The sequence below is a fragment of the Rhyacophila brunnea genome, unplaced genomic scaffold (genome assembly GCF_057557595.1).
Source record: "Rhyacophila brunnea isolate RB1 unplaced genomic scaffold, BYU_Rbru_1.0 scaffold_6, whole genome shotgun sequence".
Lineage (NCBI taxonomy): Eukaryota > Metazoa > Arthropoda > Insecta > Trichoptera > Rhyacophilidae > Rhyacophila > Rhyacophila brunnea.
The window spans coordinates 33,867,020-33,886,236 of NW_028233276.1; the positions used below are offsets into that span (position 1 = coordinate 33,867,020).

The following is a 19,217-nucleotide window of genomic DNA, read 5'->3' on the forward strand; positions in this document are numbered from 1 at the left end:
TTCCGTCTCGTGATTTTTTTTAATTGCGCTCCTGTTCGTGAATTATTAAGGAAACAATTAAATTTAAATTAAACAATTTTTTTTAAATTAAACATTTAATTAAACAATTTACTTTATATGTGTTATTAAACTTGGCGCGGAACTTGTCAGACCCTTTTTTATAATTATTAATAACCTTGTCCTTGCTTTTTCGTACAAGGTGGTTGTTAGTAATTTTGAACAGTCACAAACACCCAGGCTTTGAGAAAAACACATAAATGTTTTTTGTCATGACCGGGAATCGAGCCCAGAACCCTCGGGCGGAAGGCCACCGCCTTACCCACTGCACCACGAGAGCCGCCTTGTCAGACGCATGTTAATATAATATTATTTATTACAAGTCGTAAACAACATCTTTTTCTACAAACAATAATGCACTTTTGTTATAAAGATTTTTTAGACGATTTAAATTTCTATTCAATTTTGGCATTGAGCCATTGTTTAGTATAAATCAATACTAAATCAACTAATTAAAATATCGTTAATAATAATATATTATTAAAAAAAAGTACAAAACAGTAAGATCCCGGGGGGTGTAGATTGTGTATACTGCGTATAAGTTTTAACTACCATAATCTTGGGTAAATATGAATGTCTAAAAACTGTTATTACATTTGTTTATCCATGGTTGATATACAACAACAAAAAAACACACTGCAATAGTTTCGGAAAATTATCGAGAAGTCGGATTCGTACAATTTTCCATTTTGAAAGCTCGTAGGTAGATACATAGAATATGAGATGCCAGACGGTTGCCAAAACAGATTTCTATGAAATAGTTAAAAAATATCGTCAATTAGAATAATTGTGTGCTGCATTTTAAAATCAGCCAAGTTCACCTTTAGATATTATTTACTTTTTTGTAAATTGCTGAAGAACTACTGCTTTCTAATATTTCTGCATTATCAAAAAGTGGAATTTATTAATTTTAAATATTCTATACTCGAAATAATATAAACGTTCACTCTTGTGACTGTGTATTTGAGAAAACAAAAAGCTGTTATGGAATTGGCTGATTTTGAAATCTAGCGAAACAATTATACTTTTGGTTTAGCTAGATAATACATAGTACAACCACTAAGTAATATTGCATCAAAACATAAATATACTATTCTGGCTTGGGTACTAAGAGTGAAGTGGACTTATCTCTATCAATGGGTTGTTAAAAGCTCTCCACGTCACAAGTAGCGGCGATTCAAGGGAAGCTTTTATGGTGGACATTGAAAATTACACAGCTTTCAACAAGGCTTTTATGATATTTGAAGGGAGTCAAATAGCGACTCTTTGTAATAAATCATATTGTAATATCATACTTACTTCGATAATATGAAATATATTAAAAGTTGAAAAAACTGAGTAAAAAAGAAGAAAATTAAAAATACCTACACTAAAGTTAAATCACATAAAAAGTCACAGATGAATCAGTCAGGCATCCACAAAAAAGAGTCTCCGGTTCGACCCGGCATATGGCTGTGGGTAGGGCCGTCAAAAAAGTATAGATATTTTTATTCCGTTACGATACTATTTTATAAATAACGAATCATTCGACACAGAGTTACAATATTTAAATGCTGATTGACGATGACAATGCATTAGAATATTTTTCAATATTATAGTAACCATTTTCAGTGAAATAGAAAGTATATTGTTTTAATATTTTTTTTTAGTTTTTCATTGACCAATAAATATAATAATATCATAAATAATATATCAATCAATAAATACCCACACTGTTGTGCAGTTAATAATTTGACAGCAGTAACATGAATTATTTTTAATGTAATGCATAATGAAGTAAATGTGTACTGTTAAATGGGGTGATATTATACCAATGCTATTTTCCAATTTGTTTGCACCTAGTAATTATTTGGTATTACATTACTACTATTTATCAAACACATCGAAATATCATAAAAACCGCATTACTCGTAAGTGACTGCCTTTTCTTATATAAGTGTAATATTTTTAAGACTGAGTCGGTAATTATTTTTGCTTGTATGACAATTTTAATGGCTTTGGTATACCTATCTCAAAAATTATGCAAAAACCGAAATAGCTATTGTTTTAACCTTAGACTATAGATACATCTAGACGCCACCCGTTGCATTGCTAAATGAAGCCGCGTGCCTTGCGTTTGGTTTGTGGGCGAGCGAACGCATTCATCTTCAAATGTTCGAGACCACAGACCATTTCGCTAGTGCTCGCCCAAAGTGCTCGCACTAGAATTAAAATATAATTTTATTCTCAGAATTGCAGAATTGCTCAGAATTAAAATATAATTTTCTATTTTTTTACGTTATATAGTATTTTTAAGCGGTCAAAATGCAACCATTAGGTAAAGATATTCATAATTTAAGTTATTTTAAAGAATTTGATGGCGATACTTTTGGAAACTAGCTCACAGATATGTAGACCTTTTATCTTACTCTAGCGTGTGTCGGAGAGATTGTAAGGGTGCCGAATACTTTCTCACTCGCACTCATGCATCGTTTTTGTTCGGGCCTTGGTTTTAACTATAACAAAGTAGCATATTATTGTAAATTTTCTTCTTGCTTCTACAATTCACAGCAGATCTAGATTTCTAGCAGTACTTTAGAACTTCTATGAAACGTCTCTATTTGTTTAATCTAATCGAATAAATTACTGTGGCTTTATCACTAGCATGATTATATGATTGTAAATATTTTAACGGCGATTTGCGAAACTACTGATCCCCTCGATCTTTCATAATATGCATTACTATCCCGTGCACTCTGCTTTCGTTCTTTACACCACATACATCGCAAACAAAATATTAGATTAGTTGTAGAATAATATCCGAATGAATCAATTAAATTGTAAATCACAGACCAATGTTATTAACATGACAAAACATTGCCATTCATCTTTTACAATACTACCACACGTAAAATAATAAATATTTTCAATTATAATACTTGTGATGTGATTAGTTGGACATAGGTAAAGTACAGTTGAATGTATTCATAAATCAAATTAGACAACACTTTGGCAGATGGACGCATGCTCTATTGAGTTACTTGAGTAATGGACACTCATTATGTATTATTAAATAGGCAGAAAAAGCTTCTTATACTAACATACAATAATAACGTAACTGTCCGCTAAAAAAATAATTTAATATACCCATTGGCTGATATTATGTAAACGAAATATTACGTGGAAGGCATGTAGCACACCTACAAAAAACGCAGCTGATTCATTTTAAAACTAAGCTATTAATTTAAATACACCTATGAGTATGTAATTTAATTGTTTATACAAAGTTTATAAATTAAATATTATATATTGTATTACATTACATCATCATGTTCAATCCAAAGAGCATAATAATAGGAGACTTCACAGAATGGAGGTTTTTTTGTTTTACGAGTAATGAATGTTAGTAACTTGCTCCAACCTAGTACATACTCTGTATTATATGTACAGGTAAAGTCCCGTGAGGCTAGGCAGGCTTTGTGTTGTTTAGGGGCGGCACGTTATAAACAACACGAATATGAATATTACAACATCGCCGAGCATCTTTTCATGAAGTATATCTTACAAAGCATAAAAGATCCTGGCTACATATACCAACTATTTTTATGTTGCTATACTCAATGGCAGTTTATTGCAAAGACAAAATTTCCAAAAGAGGGCCTCCAAATCAGCCAGAGAATTAGACCGTCACGTACTTAGTAGACGTAGACTTACGTAGAAAGACAGATGCTTGTGAGTATGTTTCGAGGAAATGGTAGATGATGTGTGTGCATTATTTTAGGATTTTTGTTGTATTTGTGTCGGTTAAAATAAAATATGTAGGTACCTACTTACGTAACAAATTTGCATACAACATGAGACTAAAAATGAAAGGCATCTATTCTATACACAAGACTGCTATCGGCCGCTATCGACGGTAGTTTATCATAGTTATGCAGTGCGCTATTATAATTGTTAGAATAAGTGCTATTAGAAATGAAAATATAATTAATATTAAATTCTACAGGTTTTTTTAAAAAGGTTTGTCGATAGCTATTTCGGTTGTAACACCATTATCAAGACTATTCAGATAGGCCGTTTGCCTTTGCTTAAATACTATACGTGTATAGATAGAGACAGAATACATTTTCTTATTCGTTCCAGCAATATTATGAATTTCTACATTATTATTAATTGTAATATTATTAATACTTTGAAAACCCTAAGTGGGTTTTTTAAAATGGATATCGAAATTTTCAAAATTTATCAAAATTACAGTATTCGATGGTTATTTATTGACATTATTGATCAATTAAAATATTATTAGTATAATTGTCTTAATCGTGTGTTTAGATTATATTTAATAGTGGCGACGAATACATTACCAAATTTTCATTAATTATGTCATTACTTTTGGATAATTCGCGATTAATTTCCAACTGTTCAAGTAAATTTAATTTTAAACCTTTATTACATATATGCAAACATTGTGGCGTTTCATTGTTACTGATGCTATGCGAGTTTGATATCAAATGTTTAGCAAACTGAGAATCTGTTTTACCATTCTTAAAAGACCGGAGGTGCTCTTCAAAACGAGTTTTTATTGACCTGCCAGATTGACCAATGTAGCATAGACTACATGTGCCACATGTTATTTTATAAACTCCGCTTTTCTCCAGTTTGTTGATTTTATCTTTACTATTTTTTAAGTTTAATCCTAGATTATTATTAGTTTTGAATGCTACGTTAACGCTATGTTTAATTTCTTGATAAATTTTGTCTGAAATAATGCCGTGATAACCAATGGACTTGTAATAACGATTTGAATCTTTAACGTTAGGGTATATTGTTGATCTAGCTAATTTAAGTTGTTTTTTATATAATATTTTATCTACCATTGATGTTTCATATCCATTACTTAAGGCTATTTGTTTAATGGTATGTAGTTCATCCTCAAAATCTAATTTGTTCATGGGTACGCTAACTAGCCTGTGGATCATGGCATGGTATGCCGCCAACTTATGAATCCATGGATGTTGCGATCCTTTATGTATAGTAGTTTCAGTAAAGGTGGGTTTTCTATATATTTTGAAGTTATGTTTATTATTAACCCTCTGAATAGTGAGGTCTAGAAAATTAATTCTGTTTTCTATCTCTACTTCGACCGTGAATTTAATATTACAGTGCAATGCGTTAGCCCTTTTGACGAACGAGTTAAGTTGACGGTCAGTTCGTTATATGTAATAAAGGTTTAAAATTAAATTTACTTGAACAGTTGGAAATTAATCGCGAATTATCCAAAAGTAATGACATAATTAATGAAAAATTGGTAATGTATTCGTCGCCACTATTAAATATAATCTAAACACACGATTAAGACAATTATACTAATAATATTTTAATTGATCAATAATGTCAATAAACAACCATCGAATACTGTAATTTTGATAAATTTTGAAAATTTCGATATCCATTTTAAAAAACCCACTTAGGGTTTTCAAAGTATTAATAATATTACAATTAATAATAATGTAAAAATTCATAATATTGCTGGAACGAATAAGAAAATGTATTCTGTCTCTATCTATACACGTATAGTATTTAAGCAAAGGCAAACGGCCTATCTGAATAGTCTTGATAATGGTGTTACAACCGAAATAGCTATCGACAAACCTTTTTAAAAAAACCTGTAGAATTTAATATTAATTATATTTTCATTTCTTGTAAAATGGAATTCTACCAAGTAAATGCTAACTCAATTAATAATAAGTGCTATATTTTAACAGCACCTCTCTTGGCTGTATTAATTTTTAGAGCGATATGGACAGTTTTGACGGTTTAGACGCCTAACTTATAATAAAAATTATAATACCTCAATACATACATATGATAAACTACTATGTAGACTTGTGTATAGAATAAATGCGCAGATAGTTAACTTTCATTTATCAAATGTAGTACCTAAGTACCTGATACATATTATCTTAAAATTATGTAGGTACCTATTTTAACTAACCGCGATTATTTAATTATTACAATAACTATCAAATACATCTTGATTATTATATCATGAACAATTTACATTTTGTACAAAACGGTTTTTAAAAAAAAACTGCTAAGTATCAAGTGTATTTATTATTCGGCATAGCATCTGATAAAAAAAATTAATAATGCTTCCACTTTTCAATAAATTTGATGGAATCGCTATGAGATTATTATCAAATACTCAACCTTAAGAAATGTATAATATTCGCGAATGCCAGATGGTTTGAAGATAAATCTCATAATTACAGATAGAAGATAAAAGTGGGTAGCCAAAATCAATGCTGGCCAGTTCGTTACATAAATACGTCTCACATATTTAGGCTCAAAGTAATTTTTGATGAGAAACATTAGGAATAAAAATTTAAATCCACATGACACTCACTAATTTTGACAATTAATGTATTTACCTACTTGGGAAATTCAAAAATTTAAATCATTATGATATTTTGAGGAACAGGCTTCGGATATATAAATGAAAATGAATCGTTTATTTTTTTCTGCAATGACTATCATCAATATTGTAGTATTGATTTACCATCCAAATAATAATATAATATAAATAAATCTCTTAATATCTAATATCTTTCTGATAAATATGTTTTTATTGAACATACACAATTTGAATGCATAACCACAGCAAAAATCCAGCAGGATTCGTGCCCATATGCTCTGACCACTAAGCTATACGTATCATATCTAATTGCTATGAAGTTAACTAGTATTTTTACAATACTCTAAGTTCAAGTACTTATGTTATTTTTGTTTTCAAGTTATGTATATTCAATATATGGAATGTTACATTCTCAAATCTTGTGAATTATTCGTTAAATAAAAGAAATGTTATATTAAAAATTTTGGTACTGTTCGGTTATACGTAATACAGCGGAAAACACATTTTGAAAATAGCCGATAATCTGGATTATTTGTTAGGTTAACCTAACCAAACCTAACCTAATGACACAAACAAAAACGCCGACCTTCAGTTAGTGTTTATGGCAGAGTATGGTTTAACGACATAACTATACAAATCTAGCCTTGTAGTCAATTCTACTTCTCAATAGCCTTGCGACAACCTCACGACAAGGTACAAACAGAATATATAAGTCCCATGGTCCTAAACTATGGAAGAAGCAGAGAAGAAATGGTCGAAAAAGACCATGAACAGGTAACCAGTAGCGTAATCGTTTAGTATTAGGAAGTAAAATGTATGTTGTTAACCTCTTCTTTGTAAATGTAATAAAATTTTACGTAAAAAAATTTTCGCCTCCGAAAATCAAGAGTGCTCCAGTGTAATTGGAACGCTGTGACCACAGGCCTCGAGATGACACGTCGCGTAGATTTGGGCGCGATCTATTTTGGAAATAATTTCCGGGAAATCTCCATTAAACTTAGAAAATAAGTTATGGGAGAGATTGTTTACGTAAAATTTAGCAAGTACATGCTTCAATAACTTTTATAGCAATAATGGAAGTGTGTGAAAATTGAAAAAGAAAATTGAATATTTATAAATTTATATACTGTATAATTGTAAATAAAGAATTTTAATACTAATTTTATCAATACAAGATAGAAGTTAACTACCGTTATAAAAATACTGTAAACGCGTATCTATATCTATAGATGCGTAATTATAATTATAAATTTTGTTAATGCTATAACTCGCTAACTATAATGAATATTGTAAAAGTAACAATTGGAAAAACTTAAAATTCTGGTATAGATGGGTTTCTACCCATAAACAATAATAAATCTTAATCGCGTCTTGGATAAATAAAAGAATCAAATACTGCGACTAAAAATACAAATTGACGCGTGACCTTGAACCTTAACTGAATTCTGTTCGACTAGAATTTACGGCCCGGCTGTGTTGAGTTGCCAGATAAAAATAGATTCAAGGTTACGTTTAGATTACTATGGAAAAGCCACTATTAAAGACTAAATAAATTTGTAGTCGCTTGTAAATAACATCTTGTTAGGATTAAGCATTTATATATTTAAGTTGAAATGTTAAGTATAATATTATAGTATTTTCACGTAATGTTCGTCCGAAAGGTAAATATCGAATGAAACGTTTTCTGCGGCTCCAAATAGTTTTATTAAAACTTAGTAAAATTCTATTGGCCTAAAAAGGCCAAGAGTGGTGGAAAGGACTAGTACGTGGGTGTCAACCTTTCGTTTTGACATTTTAAATTTAAAGACTGCCATTCCCTTATTTAGTACCCGAATACTTATTCCGATACCTTGATGGAAAGCTAGAAACTTTCCCCTTCGTTTGAACACGAAAAATCATATAAAATCAACTATTTTGCTTACGTCATCGCAACGGCGTATTTAAGGGACTTGTTCTAGAGGGTGCTTGAAACACCCTTATTGAAACTTTATTTTGTGAAAATAAGGTAGAGTAATTTTAACCCGATTTAATTAGAAGATATCTCTATTAGAAAGTTGCCAGGAACGGGAGATATATGTAAATTTATCCCGTGAGAGAAAGATATACATCTGCTATCCCTTACGGACTGTTTCCTGTTAAACCTCTATCCGAAGGGTATAAAAGGCGACCACTTTTCCCGTAAAATCATTAGTTTCTACACTTCTCACCAGCGATCTCCTACTAAGCAGCAGTCCTTCCGCGGATACGAGATACGGTTCTCAGTAACATTCGTGAAATTTACCTACAATAAGTCCCCATCGACGGGCAAAAAGTAACGCGAATATCTCGTATCTGCCGGTCGTGACGTGTGCCGCAAAACGTAGCGCGAATAACACGTATCTGTCGGTAGTGACGTCGGCCGCTAAAAAGTAGCTCGAATACCACGTATCTGTCGATAGTAACGCGCTCGCGGAGTAATTTCATTTTTCATTACTCATCATACGAGGTGACGTAATCGGGATAAATTACGTGATCGGATTTGTTTTATAAAAACAAATTAATAAACTCAGTTTGTAATAATAAATTTTACAAATCTTTTTTCGGAATTATAAAATAAATTTTTGAAACTTTATTAAGTAAACATAATCATAAAATAAATTTTAGTAAACAAATTCATAAACATAAAAACAAATTTTAGTAAATAAATTTGTAAACATTAAGCAAACCTTTTGTAAACAAGTCTGTAAACACAAATAAATATTTGTAAATGTACTGTGAACATAAATAAACTTTATAAACAACAATAAAATAATTTCTATTCTTTTTTATAAACCTAATACTGTGTGACCAAAGAATAATTTATATTTTCTTTCTTATGGGAAAATATTTCTCGAATTAAAAATATCCAAAGAATATCGGCGTATACATTCTCTGAATTAGGTGTGACTTTTTGGGAACTCGTGAAAGATTTCACAGAGATCCTATAGTGAACAAATAAATAGTTTGCTGATACTTTAATGAGATTTAATTACGGGAACAATGACAGTTAACCTTATTGTGTGACCGTGAACTCTAGTACCTGAATAAATTCGGCACCACACCAGCTGAGAGTTTTATTCGGGAATTCAAAAGTTGTGATACTACAAAGGAGATCCACCTCTCCTAATTCATCACTAGTCTCCTCAGTGACGGCCCGGTAGCATTATTGAGCTAGCCGTGAGCCGGGTCATGTCACTAACCCAACATAACCTAACCTAAACTAACACATAATCCAGTATATCGGGTATTTTCAAAATGTGTTTTCCGTTGTATTCCGTATAACCGAACAGTACCAAACTTTTAATATTGACCTCAATTTAAAATATATGAGTCAATGATATGAGTACATAATAATAATATATTCAAAGATTATATTTACTGCGTGAATATATTATTCTATCACTTCTTTCGTTAGATGAGATAAATTTTAAAAAGGCAATTTTTCTCATGATATTTGTTTATATAATACTTTCATTTTCAATCTTATATTGTATTTAACAACGATATACGAGTAACATGTCTAATACCACTCTTCCGGATTTTGAACAAAGAATTTATTTTCCATACTGCTTACTACTTTATGTTTGACAAGTCATGGCAAATAATGATATATTTCAAAAGATGAGGCGCAATTCTTCGAACCAAGTGAATACGTACTTAGTTAATTACAAACAAAATTTAATTTCTTTTCATTTAGTTATTAATGTCGATAGCTTTGCGACGTTAGTTTGATTATAAAAATCTCTGTGATTGACTTTACTATATAAGATAACACTTTCTTAACTTTTATGAAACTGTAAAATACTTTTACTTGCTTTTCTGCATGAATGAATAATTATACTTTTTTGATTTGTATCCTTTATTTATAATTAGGAAGTGAAATTATTGTAGAAAACGATATAGACAGAATATTCAATTGAGAATTTCAAAATGGTGGATACAGGATTGATTTGGAGAGTATACTATAAAATTTATGTCACTTTCATTTCCAATTAACGTTTAAATAATATTTAAATCAGAATAATTGGCGTTTCTTATTTAGTGTTCTGCCTACTAGCACCATTACTAGACAAACCCAGCTTGCACAAAAAGGTATAGCTTCTTTTGTATATATAATATAGTCTATTGTAATAATAGAAATCTTAAATTTAAAAAAAATGAATATTCCGAAACATTTCCATATAAATTGCATTTACTTGCCACTTTAAAAGAAAATTTGAAGATAACATTGATAAAAAATTAATTTTATCAACATAATTACCATGTATCGATTTTCCAGACTGACTGATAATTGCTTTAATAGTCTGATGAAAAGAGGACACAGAAAGATCCTGACAAAACAACTGGATTTTCTCTCCCAATGACTCTTAGTACAGTGGAGTGCTGAACCTGAAAGAATGACATAGGATAGTCGCAACTCGCAAATGGCAGAGCCTTTCCAGCCAATGGCGGTCATGGGCCTCAGAAGTAAGAATAAACTACTCCGAAAAAAATAAACTGAAAACTTCTTCGTCTTTAATCATGTTCGCCCCTTAGTTGGAACATAGGACACCACACGGCGCCTTCAGGAACCCTTGTCGCTCACTAGGCACCGAAAGCGAGGGCTGTGCGGCTAGTCAATACACTCCCTAGAGATGTAATATTTATTTCATTTTTAAAATTCTTTTGTATTGTTTAATTTGTTTATTTCTTGAATTATTGTTGTTTTGTTATCTACTAATTTGATTTACCTGTACTTTTTATTCTAATACGTCTTGAATTAATAATTTGTTATGTGCTCAATGGGTATTTTATAAATAAATAACGTAATGCGGCTTGTGGTAAACTTCAGAAATAAGCTATGATTTTCATGACTTTTAGATAGCTTTATATAAGTATTTACAAAGAATGATAAATCCAACAACCATTATTGTATGTTGTATTAATACTAATTCTTATATTACAAATACCTATTTAATAATGAATTATTAGTCTATCAATTATTTTAGATTTGAATTGAATTATATATTTCAAATCCACTGTGCCTGCCTACCTATGATCTATTAATATATTAGCAGAAAAAGTGTAACGTTTGCACCCCATATTTAAGTTCACGCATCAACCCTTATCCATCAAATTTGGAGCACGTAACCTCTTACCTAATAACACCCATTCATGTCAGAGGGTAAAAGTTAGCCACGGTACTTATCATGAAATAAATATGGTTCATGAACATAGATAAAGTGTTTTTTATCATGAGTACTTACTTCCATTACCTGCTAAAGATAAATATATCTTCTAATATATAAAAAATAATATTTGTTTGTGTGTTTGTTTGTTTGTTTGTTTGTTCGTATTGAATGCACTGCCATACCGTTCATCCGATTGCGATAAAACTTTGTTAACTTATTGCTTGCACTTTCGTGAAGAGTAAAGGCTATATCTTATATATAAAAATGAATGTCTGTCTGTCTGTATGCCTGTTTGTCTGTCTGTCTTTCTGTCTGTCCCGTATGCGTTCCTATACCATTCATCGGATTACGATGAAATTTTGGTAAGTGGTTGTATGTACACCCGCAAAGGTTTCTGAATTAGAAAAATCATCATCTTCTTCTCCTTCATCATTCTATTTTCTTTTATTCGTATGGTTCCTATACCATTCATCTGATTGCAACGAAACTTTCGTCAGTTATTGTACACACACCCGCAAAGGTTTCTAAATTAGAAAAACCATCTTTTTCTACTTCTTCTTCATTATATCTTCTTTTATTCGCATGGTTCCTGTACCATTCATCCGATTGCGATGAAACCTTCGTCAGTTGTTGTGGTAACGCCCGCAAAGGTTTCTCAATAAGTACAACTATCTTCTTCTTCTTCATCATTCTATCTTCTTTTATTTGTATGGTCCCTATACCATTCATCCGATTGCGATGAAACTTTCGTTAGTGGTTGTGCCAACACCTGCAAAGGTTTCTGAATTAGTACAACCATCTTCTTCTTCTTCTTCATTATATCTTATGGTTCCTATACCATTCATCCGATTGCGATGAAACCTTCATCAGTTGTTGTGGTAACATCCGCAAAGGATTCTGAATAAGTACAACCATCTTCTTCTTCTTGTTCATTATATCTTATGGTTCCTATACTTTATACATTATTCTTTATGCTTTATACATTATTCGTATGGTTCCTATACCATTCATCCGATTGCGATGAAAACTTCGTCAGTTGTTGTGGTAACACCCGCAAAGGTTTCTGAATAAGTACAACCATCTCCTTCTTCTTCTTCTTCTTCATCATTCTATCTTCTTTTATTTGTATGTTCACTATACCATTCTTTCGATTGCGATGAAACTTTCGTTAGTGGTTGTGCCAACACCTGCAAAGGTTTCTGAATTAGTACAACCATCTTCTTCTTCATTATATCTTCTTTTATTCGTATGGTTCCTACACTAATCATCCGATTGCGATGAAACCTTCGTCAGTTGTTGTGGTAACACCTGCAAAGGTTTCTGAATTAATACAACCATCTTCTTCTTTTATTTTATATTCTTCCATTCATCCGATTGCAATAAAACTTTCGTCAATAATTGTACCAAAACCTGCAAAGGTTTCTGAATTAGAATAACCATCTCCTTCTTCTTCTATTCGCAATGAAACTTTGGTGAGTTGTCGTGCGCATGCCCACGAAGATTTTTGAATTAGAAAATCATCTACTTCTTCTATTCGTATGCGTTCCTATAACATTCAACCGATTGCGATGAAACTTTTGTGAGTTGTTGTGCGTACACCTGCGAAGGTTTCTAAATTAGTATTATATAAAATACAACGTTTATTGTTTGTTTGTTCCATGCAATTTTGATTTTTTTTACTACATATTAATAACGTTTGCATCATAGACTATAGATACATCTAGACACCACCCGTTGCATTGCTAAACGAAGCTGCGTGCCATGCGTTTGGTTTGTGAGCGAGCGAACGCATTCGTCTACAAATGTTCGAGACCATAGACCATTTCGGTAGTGCTCGCCCAAAGTGCTCGCACTAGACGCTCAGAATTAAAATATAATTTTCTATTTTTTTACGTTATATAGTATTTTTAAGCGGTCAAAATGCAACCATTAGGTAAAGATATCCATAATTTAAGTTATTTTAAAGAAACACTAGGTCACTGATAATATATATAATAATATACAAATAAATTATCATGAACATGTATCAACTTACCTATGAAACGTGATACCATATTCTTGCTTATCAGTATGGCTACCATATTTTAATACAACACACAGAACCATCTTTCCTACTTAATTAACAAAAAATATTTACCATTGACTTTATGTCTAACACAAAAAATAGCAATTTAGCAACACGAGCTACGATGCTACGTGAAGCGATTCTCCACGATTTGTTGGCGATACTTTTGGAAACTAACGAAAACATATGTAGACCTTTTATCTTACTCTAGCGCGTGTCGCAGAGATTATAAGGGTGCCGAATACTTTCTCACTCGCACTCATGCATCGTTTTTGTTCAGGCCTTGGTTTGCATACTTTGGATTCGATTTTAATTTAGTGGTCTTTTGTTTAACCTATACTCCTATTAGAATTATTTTCATATTGCCATATTGTATAACACAGATATTTTAATATTAAAAAAAAAATACCTCTTATTATTTTTTAAATATCTAAGATAAATATAACCACGAAGCGACCCTGTGCGAAGCCGGGTACTTCAGCTAGTATTTTTATAAAATAATTGGAAGTGCATCGGACCAAGTGCGCACATAAACAGAAAAAAGACAAATTACTTAGGAAAATGGAAAATACTTCTTTTTATCCTTCGTTAGGACGCAACTATCCGAGGCAGATAAAACAGCATGGACGACAAAAACAGACACTTATAATCTTAATAATTATGACCGTTAAGCCACGCGCATTCGATAACCACTTGTAGATGAGACTTCTCGTAATAACTCGTAGGTGAACACCTTTCGTTATACCTGCAGGTCAGATATGTATTGCTGGACTCAAAGTACAGAACGTTTGTGTATGGGGAATGTATCTGAAAAAGTCCGGTATCTAGCGATTGAAGTGACGAGAAACTTTAATTAATAAACGGAGTAAATGTGGAAGTCATCAACACCTGCTCGAATTACTAAGCCTCCCCTCTTACCACCTTAAAAATCAGTAAAAAAAATGTTATAAGTAGATTTTTTTTTCAAAATGGACACCCTCTAACCTTTTTTTTGTGTTCTCGCCTGTCTCGGACACTGTTAGGCATAAAGCCCATTGACGCAGCGAGTGCGGCGCTCGCGCAAAATTTCTACAAGTGGCGCGTAAATCATCGAAAATACAACGTAATCAAATACGCCAGCGCACACTGGACTTGACGATGCCTTGCGCCCCGCCTGCCGTATGAGTCACTGTTTTTTGCTTCTCGGCGATACGATTTAATGAAAATACAAAGAAGTCCATTCATTGAACACGGCTACCAAAATCACGCTGCGCGAAGCGTCGTCGATCGACGGGCGAAAGGCAATTATTTAATTACAGAGAAGTCATTGTTCCGTGTCCTATATTTCGCTGGTTGAATAATGTCGTCGTAAATATTAATGACAAGCCCCGAAATAATATGATATTTTTATTGCTTTGTTATGAGAGACGCTGTAAAAATAATTATTTTGTGCTACTTGGGCCGCTTATTACATAGGTGAAGAGACGTGTGATTATGGTTATGAATAAACACTTAATACGCCGACTTCGCCCGCCCGACGCGTTCTATGGGCACCATCGTTTAGTGTTTACTATGGCCATATAATATTAATTAAATATATCTAGCCATAAGACTGAACAATAATGAAGCAGAATTTATCATATTGATAGCGGTACAGTGCGCGTAAAATATGATAAACTTTGACTCAATAAATTATGTATCGGCTATTGCCACTTTAATTGTATTTTATATGTATTATAATATGCATTAAAGTTTGTCACGTAAACACAATGCCCATTCAAAGTCGAGAATTAATTGTGTTTCTAGAGATGCATGCGCTTGGAGTAGACAAGGTAAATAGCAGTAACGTATTTACAAATTAGTTAGGAATTATAATATATTATAATATGATAATAATAGTATTACACTAGTAAATTTAAAATTTCCACTATACTAATTTTATTATAACAAATCTCACACCACGTCACACTTATTTATCTTATTGCTCTATGAGTTGTGTGAATGACTTAATGATTACATATCAAACAATTTTAAAGTTATAAGAAGAATGATTTTATGGCGAGTGCTTATTTTAGATTTAGAGTGTATATATTTATAAAAACATTTTTCTCGTGGGTTTGAATCAAGCAAGACTAGTAAGTGTAATTGCTGTTATGGTTGCTTTTGATGATGACATTTATATCAAGTCTATTGCTCGGTGCCCCTCCCCAATTATTCGCATTCGAGTCATTATTGCTTTGTGTTTAGGGGTCGTCCATATATGACGTTACTCTCTAGGGGAGAGGGCGGGTCAGAGAAAATGTGACGTCACAAAGTAAACAAAAAAGAGGATCGGAAGACACAATATTGGGGATCGGGGATTTAAAGAAAAATGTAAGAAAAAAAACATTTTTTTTGTTTTTTATAGACAGGGTGGTAAAGGGTTATGTGACGATGGGGGGAGGGGGGGAGGGGGGGAGGGGGTTAAAAATAGCCAACATCGTGTGACGTCATAATATGTAGACGGTCCCTTAACAGAATCTAATTCATGACATTTGGCGACCTTTTCGCGGCCATTTCACCCTACGCATGCGCGTTTCGAGCCACTGGCCACGTGACAGACAGTATGGGCAACTTGCTAAATGAAAATGTCACTCAGGTTGGTGTCTTGACGGATTCAAAATATTATTTTCGGTAATATTATTACTTTGGGGAATATTTCAATTGTTACATGAATGATGTGTGAAGTAGAGCAGTTCCCCTTCACAGATGTTGCTTTTTTAAACATAGTAAACATCAGACAGGTTACATTTATAAAAAATACGACATTTGTGGTATAAATCTTACTGTGGAAAATCATCGCGCAGTTGACGGACAATATGAAGACGATTGTCGGTAAAAAGTACGATACAAATGGAATGGGTAGTGTGGAAATTATAAGGAAAAGCTTACATCGATTTTTTCTCATTCGCTCAGAATTCCGACTCAGGATTCGAACTAATGGCCCGCTACTTTAAAATCAACCACTTTACCACTCGCCCATCGCAGGACATCGAATACATTGCATCGATATAGGTACCAACATTTGTAATCTAATCACAGTATAACAATTACTGAAAGATAATGCCATATGTTAAGTAGGTATACATGTATAGCACTCTCCAGCAGCAAACAACATATTATTATAGTACAGTAATTATATTTGTAGGTTTCTAACAGTGAATTGACTGATAAAGAATATCATTTAACTATTAACATAATCAGTTTTTTTTAATTGTGTCAATAAGTCATTTCATTATATGTATTATGTATCATATCCATCACTAAGCTGGTTCGATCAACTTTTAGGTAAATACCCCCCTTTTCACTTTTAGTCTTCCAGTGTGTTAACCTTTTGCTATTATATAAACCTAATTATTGTGAAGTCTTATGATTAACTAAATGTTTCTAAATAGGAAGACGGACATTGGCTACGAGTGGAATATCGTAGATGTAAAATATATGGAAAGTCAGAAGCATTTCAACGTTGAATAAAATCAATCTCGTGAATAAGACCTTTTCCATGTTATGTCTTTATGTAGCGGAAATATGGATCCTTAGATTAATATGGATCACGCAGCGAATCGAAAAAGGAACGACACTTTTAAGACATGAAGTTGAGGGTGTATGCTTAGAATTATCTGAACATCCAGGCGTACCAATAAATCTATGGAATATAACCGGAAAAGTGTGCGATGAGATGCTATAAGCCATAGATAATATTTATATATTATGACTTATAGATGTGGAAGTCTGTAGCACCTGCTAGATTTTGTTAACCACGCCCCCTTCCGCGACTTTATAAAATAAAATAAAAATTATTGGGTAAACCATTTTTCTGTGTATGTATGTGCCTGATGTAGAAACTGCTCTGAATAAGGTAATACTTGAAAAGAACAAATGCTGATGTAATAAGATTAATAATATTCTTTTGTTTTATTCAAAATATAGGCATATGTATATTGTATACTAACTTAAATTATATATATAAAAAAAACTGCAAGTATTTTTATTGTAGACATCAAGTACCTACACACTTGATTCATTTCTAATCACATTTACACCCCATTTTGTACCCACCCCTTTCAAGTAAACCTCACTCTCCAATACAATAAAATGATTGTATTCTATCATCCCCTTCCTGCCACCCTGTCCGCAATTTGCCACTTACTGTAAGCGTAGCGTACAATTTTTGACATGCTAAACATTTAATGAATCAAGGTTTGAAATACTTAAATTGAATTAAAACCATGCATTATTTACAATTGGGTGAACAACTTTGACATGTTTTAGATTCATAATCTATTTTAAGAGATACTGTGAGAGAGATATACAATATATTATTTGAATCACCGTAGACGAGGGGTTACTACAATCGCTACAGAACCATGGGTTCGAATCCCGCTGGCAATTCAAATTCGCATAATCTGTGTGTGTTTGGATATAGTGAAAGTACTGAATGTACTTAATAATCTTGTTAAGATACCTGTACACTTATATATAGGTATTATATGCTCCGTTATGTAAATAATACTTACGTCATAAATATTATTATGTTGATAAAATAAATGATAAGAACTACTAAGGCATCTTTTTTATTTGTAAATATAGAACATAGTTTAAATAAATAGCCACAGAACAGATTAATAAATATAATTCAGATAGACACTATATTTGAAATAGGGTTTTGAATATTGTGTGAGTGTCCTACAGAAATGAAACACATATTATAGACGTGCAATAGGGTGTTGCAACCTTCAAATATACCAATAGTGTCTGAGAGCAGTTGTCAAAACGAAGGACAAGCTTAGAATGATAAGACTTAGAATTTAAGTTTATCCCATATTATTCCACACTCGAGATCGGTTGCCTTTTACTCCACACCCATTAATACTGTATTTACTGGAAATAAAAACACTTCGGCTTGTAGCTTTATCATGGTAATTATGTACTTATCTCACATTTACATTATTAACCTAAGACCAGTTTCGCTTGATGATATTTTCCCATTTCATCCAATATCCAATCGAATTAACATACTGATTAAAGTGTTATTTCATTTTCAATATCATATATTGGCACCAATATACAATAAAATAATAGAAACCATGATGGTTATAAATATTAGTAGGCACATCTTATAATTAATTATTTTGATGATCTCTGACAATATTTTTTTAATGAAATTTTAAGATTATCAATTTGTCGACAATGTTGACGTTGTCTAAAACTGAAAATATTTATAATGAAAAATTAAAGCCTATAAATAATAATATCTAGTTTATCAGACATTAAAAATGAAAATCGCTTTCCGAAAAGAATATTGCATTTCGCGGAATATTCCCAAACGCAATAAAATGTTTACACATCCGAGCTTTCCACCCCGTTTTCACGTAATGAAAAGCTTTCGTTATATTCCTTTCCCTGGGGGTAATAAAAACAAAGGTCCCACCGAGATTTGAACTCGGATCGCTGGATTCAGAGTCCAGAGTGCTAACCATTACACCATGGGACC

General features: G+C 32.2%; 1 non-coding gene across 1 annotated transcript; it reads right to left on the reverse strand.

Annotated features, from left to right (window-relative positions):
* Window positions 1-19,145: 19,145 nt before the first annotated feature.
* On the reverse strand, window positions 19,146-19,217 carry TRNAQ-CUG (transfer RNA glutamine (anticodon CUG)). The gene has a single exon. It is a non-coding gene; the product is annotated as a tRNA-Gln (tRNA).